At 41.1% G+C, this 9,324-nt stretch overlaps 1 pseudogene; it reads left to right on the top strand.

The window, feature by feature from the left end:
* The first annotated feature begins 7,144 nt into the window (after window positions 1–7,144).
* LOC140498276 (ADP-ribosylation factor-like protein 1 pseudogene) lies at window positions 7,145–7,749 on the top strand (annotated as a pseudogene).
* Window positions 7,750–9,324: the final 1,575 nt, after the last annotated feature.

The raw sequence follows: 9,324 nt of genomic DNA, 5'->3' as shown, positions 1-9,324 counted from the left end.
AAAAGTATTAATAGCAGCTCTCTTTATGGTGGCTAAGAATTGGAAATTGAGGAGATGCTCATCAATTGGAGAATTGCTAAACAAGCTGTGGTATATGATAATGATAGAATATTATTATTGTGCTATAAGAAATGACAAGCAGGATGATTTCAGAAAACCTGGAAAGACTTACATGAACTGATGCAAAGTGAGCCAGGAGAATGTTGTACACAGTAAGAGCAATATTGTATGAAGAATTGTGAATGATTTAGCTATTCTCGGTAATACAATGACCCAAGACAATCCCAAAGGACTAATAATGAAGCATATTATCTGCCTCCAGAGAAAGAACTAATATAGTTTGAAGACAGACTGAAACATGCTATTTTTCTCTTTCTTTCATTCTTTTTCTTTTATTTGAGTCTTCTTGCACATAATGACTAATATGGAAATGTTTTACATGATTGTACATGTATAACCTGTATTGCTTCATGTCTCAAGGAAGGGGAAGGGAGGATCTGAGAGAGGGATAGAATTTGGAATTAAAAACTTTTAAAAAAATGTTAAAAATTGTTTTAATATGTAATTCATTTGCTTGGTACCATTACTTATCTTTTCATATGCATATGCCTCATCTTTTCAACTAGATTGTAAGTAAGTTCTTTGAAGCTAGGAACTAGATTTTATTCCATCCTATGCCGATCTTATGAATATATCCTTATTCCATTCTGAATTGGTTTCTTTGGGTGACCTCTTCCTTCTTGAAGGGGATCTTGCCTCAGAGTAAGGGACCCAGAGAGAAATTCCATTCCATCATGTTCCCTCTACTTATCTCCTTGTCTGGCCTGTTCCTACCTTCCTGGAAAGGACAAAAATGTCATTCCGTTGTGCTCCCTCCACTGGTCTTCTGTCCTGGTCTGGCCTCCCTGTAGGATAAAGAGAAAAATATTCCATTGCTCCCCCTCACTTGAGTTGTCTAAAGCACTTAGAGTACTCACTCTAGGGCCAAACCATTAGTGATGTTAATAACCTACCTGAACTCTTTCCTAAATGATTAACAAACTCCCACCTACTCATACTCTCCCCATTCCATGGTTCTAAAGCCCTAGCTGTCTTTAAAACTCTATTCTCCATCCCTACCCACCATCTAATACCTTATTCCCATCATTCTTAACAATCCCTCCCCTACTCCACATAGCCCACTCTAAAACTATCCACTCCATCCACTGCTCTTTGGAATACTTGCTCTATAGGGAACAAATGTGCTTTCATCTTAAGTCTTTTCCTTTCCTGGTTCTTCTATCTTCTGGCTGTCATTGAGACCTGGTTCCCTTTGAATGGTATGGCCTCCCTGGCCAGCATTTCCAGCACTGGCTATACTTTTGCTCATTCCCCAGGCTCAGTGGTCAAGGTGAAAGAGTTAAAATATTCCTCGTTGCCATAAATATTTCAGAAGAAGTAAGTGGAGAATGGTTTTACATATATATAAATATTTGGGTCTAATGGGAGCCATCTATAGGGAGGGGAGGAAGAGGAAGAAAAAAGAAAGTTACATGATAACTTTACCATATATTTAAAAAGACTAGCAAGTTGTACATATAGATTTGCAGTTTCACGTAAATCATTTTTTCCCATTCTATTATGTTATGGAAATACTTATTTTATTTCTTAAGATCAGAATAAAATAAATAAAATTTTAAAAAATATTCCTTGCTCCCCATTGCCACTTCTAAACTAACCCTCTTCTATCACTACTGGTAACCTTTCCTCCTTTGAGATTCACTCAGTCCACACCTACCACTCAATCAAATATCTGTCTACTAGCTATTGTCTACTGATCTCCAGCAGAAGGGAGCAGACTCCCCTTCACCCTTCAACAAATTCAGCACCTGATTCAGTCTTTCTCTCCTCACCAACTCTTGCCCTCAAAATAGGGGCTCTACGTATCGATATTCCCTCAAACACTCTAACTTCCTAGTTACTGAGCTTACTCATTTCCCATGACCTACTCTTCCATCCCACATCAGCTACACACACAGATGGTCATACCCTTAATCTTGCCATCACCCACAATGCATCATTTCCATGATCATGAACTCTGAAATTTCTTTATTTGATCACAGTCTGTTGTCATTCTACTTCACACTTTACCTTGGAGCTCAAAACCCTGTTCTTCATCCTCATGATGACCTCCAATCCCCTCAGCACTCAGTTATTTTCCCAGGCTATCACCCCTTCATTGACTGTACTGTCCTCCCTTTCCCATCTTGACCCCTTGATGGGACAGTTCAATTCTATACTATTCTCCTTATCAAGTTCCTTGCTCCCTTATCTTATTGCCAGTCTTAACCTGTCAAGCCTCAGCCTTGGATTACTCCCACCATGTATTGCCTTCCCTCCTAATACATGTGCTGCTGAATGAATAAAACTGGAGAAAATCATTAAAAATCCCTACTGGGTCCACTACAGGTTTATGTTACCCAATCTTAATTGTGCCCTCATTGTGGAAAGGCAATCCTTTTATACCTCCCTAAATCATTTTGTTATACCACACACCACAGAAGCTTTTCTAAATCTTTTCAACCCTCCTCAGATATCCCATAGCTCCCTCTCCTCCCATCCTCTCAACTGAGAACTTTGCCTTGTGTTTCACTGAAAAAATTGAGGTCATTCACAGAGACCTCCCTTTTATCCCTTGTTCCTCATCTCACATCACTCAGACACCTTCTGCCACTATCTCCTCCATTATCCCTGTTTCACACAAAGAAGTCACCCATCTCTTTGCCAGGGCTAACCCCTCTACATCCAAAAGTGAATTTTATTCCATTTGGTCTTCTTCAGCAGATCTCTCCACCTCCATCATCTCCATTCTCTCATTTATTTTTTTATCTTTCCTTGTCTACTTGCTGCAAACATACCCATTTCTCCCTTATCCTCAAAAAACCCTCATGTGATCCGTTCATCCCTTCTAGCTATTGTCCCAAATCTCTCCTACCTTTTGTTGCTATAGTCTTTGAGGAGACCACTTAAAATAAGTGCCTCCTCTTTCTCTTCTTTCACTCTTTTCTTAGCTCTCTACAGTCTGTCTTCTCACCTCATCTTTCAACTGGAACTGCTTGGTCTAAAGTTAATACTGGTTACTCGATTGCCAAATCCAATGGACTTTTCTCACTCCTTCTTGACCTTTCTGAAGTCTTTGATTGTCACTCTTCTCCTTAATACTCTCCCCTCTGTAGGCTTTTGTGACACTGCTCTCTTCTTGTTTTCCTCCTGCCCACCTGACCACTCTTTCTCAAGCTCCTTTCCTGACTCTTGGTTACAGTCATACCTATTAAACCATGGGTGCCCCTGAGGTTTTGTCCTAGACCCTTTTCTCTTCTCCCTCTGTACTATTTCACTTGGTGAAAAGGTACCCATGGATTCAATTATCATCTCTGTGCTAATGATTCTCAGGTTTATTTGCCTCAGAGCTGGGACCAGGTCTCGTCCTTAAACTCAATACCTAGCATCTACCCCCATAATCTGGTGGCCCAATATAGTTGCTGGCTTTGACTTAGTCTCCATCTCCTTCTCTTTGCTCAGTCACCAGTTGAGAATTGACTTTGTCCTCTGCTATAGCCTTTATAGGCACTGACCAAATAAAGGAAATTGTCTTGGTTTTAGGATCTAGGAGAGCCCCTATGTGTGGGCTTCTCTGGTACTTCTGTTTGAGCAGTCTACCTACTGGGAGTTGGTTTTGAATCTTGAAGAGTCTCCGACAAGATATTGAAGATTATACCAGCTTCATGTATCCTGTGGGCACCATAACATAGGCTGCTTGCTGAACTTTGCCCTATCTGCATCCCTTATACAGTCATCTACCAAGAGTTGGCTTTGTCCTTTGCTATATAGTTCTTAACTAAATTTAGGAATTGTGTTGCATTCAGGACTCTTCGAGGATCATGGAATACATGCTGCCTGGGCACTCCTTCATTTTCTTTGTACAGTCAGTCACCAACTGCGAAGTCATTTTGTTCCCTGCTATGTCTCCAACAGGATGGAGTGGAGATCTTGATGACTTCAGGCCCCATTTGCTCGTTTCAGGCACCAGAGAGAGCCCTCAACTAGAATGATCACAGGTTTCCAAACATCTTCTCCTCTAGCGTTGGACTAGATAGAAGAACTTGTGTTTCTCTGCAGTCTTATTGAATCACTGCTTCATATGGCATGCTAAATCTATGCTGGTGATTTTCTCAAGGAATCTGGGTTTGGTGGGAACTTTCACATTGCCATCTTTGCCAGAAGTCAGACTGAACCACTCTGTTGCTAGACTGCTACAGGTTTAGAACCTGCAACCCAGACTTTTCATGAAAATGAACAGAACCTCTTCACTTTGTGAATTAACAGTAACTGGCATTTATATACCTCTTTAAAGTTTGCAAAACACTTCATCATTTGAACTTCATGACCACACTATGGGATAGGCATTACCCATTTTAAAGATGAGGAAACGGTCTCAGTGAAGTGACTTGCCACCTTCATTTGCTGCCTCTGAACCCAGGATTGTGGAATCACAAATCTAGGGTGGAAAGGCGAAAGAAGAAAACAAGTATTTATTTTGTGCCTACTATGTGCCAGGCACTTAGACCTTTGAAATTAATTGAGTGCAACTTCTTCAATTTATAGATGAGGAAGCTGGTTCCCAGAAGAGTTGTGACTTGCCTAAGTAAGCTGAAGAGTCAGGATTTGAACCCAGGTCCTCTGACCACAAACTCAGCTCCCTCTCCACTGTACTATATTTCTGAGGCCTCAATGGGTTATGGGATCTGAAATGGTCATACTGAAGGGTAGCATTAAAGTCAAAATAAAACTTGGAGTTATTTCAAACCCCTACCTATGTGCTATGAGATAAATTCTGGTGAATGAATGAATACCTTGGTGGGCCTTCCCTTTCATCCTGGGCAACATACACATGAGCAGAGATCACAGTGAAAGGAGTTTATTTTTACACTAAGAAAGTTCATCTACCAACAAAGCATAATGGTATGACTCTGAGGGATTACAAAACCAGATCCTCCTGGGCTGAGCCTCCCCTATTTGGATAGCTCTTTTTAGACCAGTTAAGCCAGAACGGAAATGGTTCTCAGTCTTCCCACCTCAGTCAGAGAGAGCTCAATAATATCTGCCGTTCCCATCTGTCACCAGCACACTGACCACTTTCTAGTACACTTGACACCCACAAGTCACAAGCTGTTGCTGTTGGCTGTGAGCTCCAGTTTCTCAAACTTAATTACAACCACGAGCACTCGATTCACAGCCCACAGGGTGCGGCTGAAAGCTCTTATGGAAAGTCAATAAGCTTGCTTTCAAATCACTTGGCTCCCTAGGAGAAAAGGCAGGAAGGCTGTGATCTAAAATGCTGTATTCTTCCCCAGTCCCTGAGCCACCAGTGTGCTGTCTAGCTGACCACCACCCTAACTTGCTCTTCAGTGTGAATTCTTAGCATTCCAAGAGGTCTCCCAGACCACAGGCTATGATAAGAGAAACAGTTTTGTTTTGGTTTGGAGTCTCCTTCAGCCATAACTTTCACCATCAGGTTTCAGAAGGCTGGATTAGCTGGAACTGTCCTTCCCATTTCCCTATGGGATGAGTTCAGGGCAAGAGATATGGTCATTTTTTTTGTAGTGGAAGAAACAGAGGTGTACAGCATCAGGGGCAGCTGGACTTATCCCCTTGCTCTAACTCTACCTAATATCAAATAAAGGATACAAATCACTTGGAGTTTGACAAGAGTCTCTGAGACAAGTCCAAACAGCTGACTCTGCTAAAACAAGGTCAGGCTTTAGGACCACCAATCTTTAACAAATACAGTTGGGCCAGTGGGGCCCTCCCATAGGACCTTGTCCTCTGGAGTTCACAGATGACTAGCCAATATTGCTTGGGACCAGTAATTAAAAGTCTTTACTTTGGGAAAGGCATAGGAAACTCAACCATCAAGGGAAGAAGAGACAGCTCACCTACATTCCCAGAGATGGAATCACTTGAGTCCAATGGTACTGTCAAACAGTCACATGGCAATTACAGTCCAGGTTCAGTGTCACTATACTGGATAACTCTAATGAATAGCTGAACTGACAAAAATGGGATCATGTAAAGAGCACTGCAGTTTAAATCAGACAACCTGGAGCTGCATCCTATCTTGACTATCCACTGTCCTATGTGATATTAAGCAAGGCATTCAATCTTTCTAGACGTCATTTTGAAATAATATTTATAAAGCTTAGCATGTTGCCTAGTACATAGTAGATGTTTTATAAGTCTGTGTCCTTCTTCCCTCCCTTTCGTTCATCTTTTTGTTCTTCCTTCCATCCCTTTTTCCTTTCATAAATCCTTCCTTTTCTTCTTTTCATTATTCCTTCCTTCCTTTTCATCTGCCAAATGAAGAAGCTGAAGTAAATGACCTCCAAGGTTCTTTCCAACTCTAAATCCTATGATAACCAGCAATGGGTTAGAACCATTAACTGGTTCTTTTTGTGCCTGTTCTGAGACAAACGGACAGGTTCAGCTCTGGAAAGTTATGCTAATAGGTGAAAATACCCTGCCTCCATGGCAATTATCTTTGTTTTAACATTGTCAATAACCATAATCATGTGGTTACTGATCTAGAGCCAGACTTCCAGGAGAATAAAGTCAAGTGGGTCTTAGGAAGTATTGCTAACAATAAGGCAAATGGAGGTGATGGAATTCCAGTTGAGCCATTTAAAATCTTAAAAGATGATGCTGTTAAAGTGATGCGCTCAACATGCCTGCAAATTTGGGAAACTCAACAGTGACTACTGTATTGGAAAAGATCATTTAAGTCCCAAATCCTAAAGAAGGGCAGTGCCAAAGAGAATTCAAACTATTAAACAGTTGTATTCATTTCACATACCAGCAAGGTCATGCTTAAGATTATGCAAGCTAGGCTTCAGCTATATGAAAACCAAGATTTACTAGAAGAGCCCTTTCTCCCTGCCCCTGCTTCTACCCAGAGTCTGATGTGGACCTCATTGGCTCAAAGGAGATTTTGCTGGGGCCCAGGGCAGGGGAGCCCGAAGAGGCTGATCGTCCCTAGTGGCACTGAGGCCTGAGAAGATGTTGTAGGACTCAGGGGCCACATACCAAGCAGTGGGGAACTGGCATAGCCATGGGTGGCTTTTTCTCAACTATTTTTTCCAGTCTGTTTGGAACTCGGGGGATGGGGATTTTAATTTTGGGATTAGATGGAGCTGGGAAAACAACAATTTTGTACAGATTACAAATCAGAGAAGTTATTACTACTATTTCCACCATTGATTTCAATGTTGAGACGTTAACATACAAAAACCTTAAATTTCAAGTCTGGGATTTAGGAGGACAGACAAGTATCAGGTCATATTGGCAATGTTATTATTCAGACACCGATGCAGTCATTTATGTCTTAGACAGCTGCGATTGAGACCGTACAGGAGTTTCCAAGTCAGAGTTAGTTGCTGTGTTGGAGGAAGAAGAGCTAAGGAAAGTGATTTTAATGGTGTTTGCAAACAAGCAGGACATGGAACAGGCCATGACCCCTGTGGAGATGGCCAATTCACTCGGGCTTCCAGCCTTGAAGGATCGAAAATGGTAGATTTTCAAAACATCTGCAATGAAAGGCACTAGCCTTGATGAGGCAATGGAATGGTTAGTAGAAACATTGAAGAGCCAGCAGTAGCCTCACACAACAAAGGTGACCATCATGCATCCCTTCTGGAACAATCAAAAGAGCCACACACTACCCCCCCAACGTTAATACAATTTCTGGCATCTACTGGACTGATTGAAACACTTGTAATACTGAAAAGAAAAGTTTTTGTTCAAGGGATATCTTATCTTGACTGAAAAAAAAAAGAATTACCAGAAGAGTAAGCTAGTTTTCAAAGAGGCAGAGGCACTAGAGACCAAATTGCCAACATTTTTGGGATTATGGAAAAAGCAAGGGAGTTCTAGAAAAAAACATCTACTTCTGCTTCATTGACTACACTAAAGCTTTTGAGTATTGATCACAACAAAATGTGGCAAGTCCTCAAAGAGATGGGAGTACCAGATCATCTGACGAACCTGTATGTGGGTTAAGCAGCAACAGTGAGAACCAAACATGGAACAACTGATTGGTTTAAAATTGGAAAAGGAGTATGGCAAGCCTCTATATTGTCACCTTGTTTATTTAATCTATATATAGAGTACATCATACAAAATGCCAGGCTGGATGAGTCAAAAACTGGAATTAAGACTGCCAGGAGAAATACCAACAATCTCAGATATGCAGACAACACCAATCTGATGGCAGAAAGTGAGGAAGAATTAAGAAGCCCCTTGATAAAGGTAAAAGAGGAGTGTAAAAGCAGGCTTGAAGTTTAAGATAAAAAACTAAGATCATGGCAATTGGTCCCATCACTTCCTGGAAAATAGAGGGAAAAGAAACAGGAGCAGCATCAGACTACATTTTGGAGCTCAAAGATCACTGCAGACCATGACTGCAGTCATGAAATTAAAAGACACTTGTTCCTTGGAGGGAAAACTATGGTAAATCTGGATAGCGTCCTACAAAGTAGAGATGTCACCTTGCTGACAAAGGTCTATAGTCAAAGCTTTGGTTTTTCCAGTAGCAACGATGGCTGTGAGAGTTGTACTATAAGGAAAGCTGAGTGCCACAGAATCTATACTTTCAAACTGTGGTGCTGGAGAAGACTTTTGAGAGATCCTTGGACAACAAAGAGATCAAATCAGTCAGTTATTTAGAGAAATTAATCCAAGCTATTCACTGGAAGGTCAAATACTGAAGCAGAAGCTGAAATACTTTGACTACATATTGAGAAGATGGAACTCATTGGAAAAAACCCTGATGTTGAAAAGATTGAAGGCAAAAGGAGAGGGAATGACAGAGGTTGATACGGATATTGTCATGGGAGTAATGAACATGAGCTTGGACAGACTTTGGAAGAGAGTGGAGAATAGAAGGGCCTCGTGTGCTATGGTCCATTGGGTCACCATTGGGTTGACTCAGCAACAAACTTCTTGAATGGTCTTTGCTCTTCTGGTTCCCAGGAAGTTGAAGAAACCTCATACCTGACAGCTGTCTACCTTGCCTTGACAGCAGAGTATTAACCCAAATAGAGGAGAGATGTTAGTGTGCCTTTGATTCATTGTACTCAGCTCTGTGTTAGCTTTCAGGAAAGGGGCACAAAAACAGAAGAAGGATAAAACACATTATGCCCTTGCCCTCAAGGAACTTATAATTAAGCCAGAGATACTTGTGATATGATAAGAAAATAATTCAACACAGTTACTAAATGCTGCTACTATTCA

This window comes from Notamacropus eugenii, chromosome 4 (genome assembly GCF_028372415.1).
Source record: "Notamacropus eugenii isolate mMacEug1 chromosome 4, mMacEug1.pri_v2, whole genome shotgun sequence".
In the NCBI taxonomy this organism is placed as follows: domain Eukaryota; kingdom Metazoa; phylum Chordata; class Mammalia; order Diprotodontia; family Macropodidae; genus Notamacropus; species Notamacropus eugenii.
Note: the sequence above shows the minus strand (reverse complement) of the source record. Positions and strands in the feature narration are given on the sequence as shown.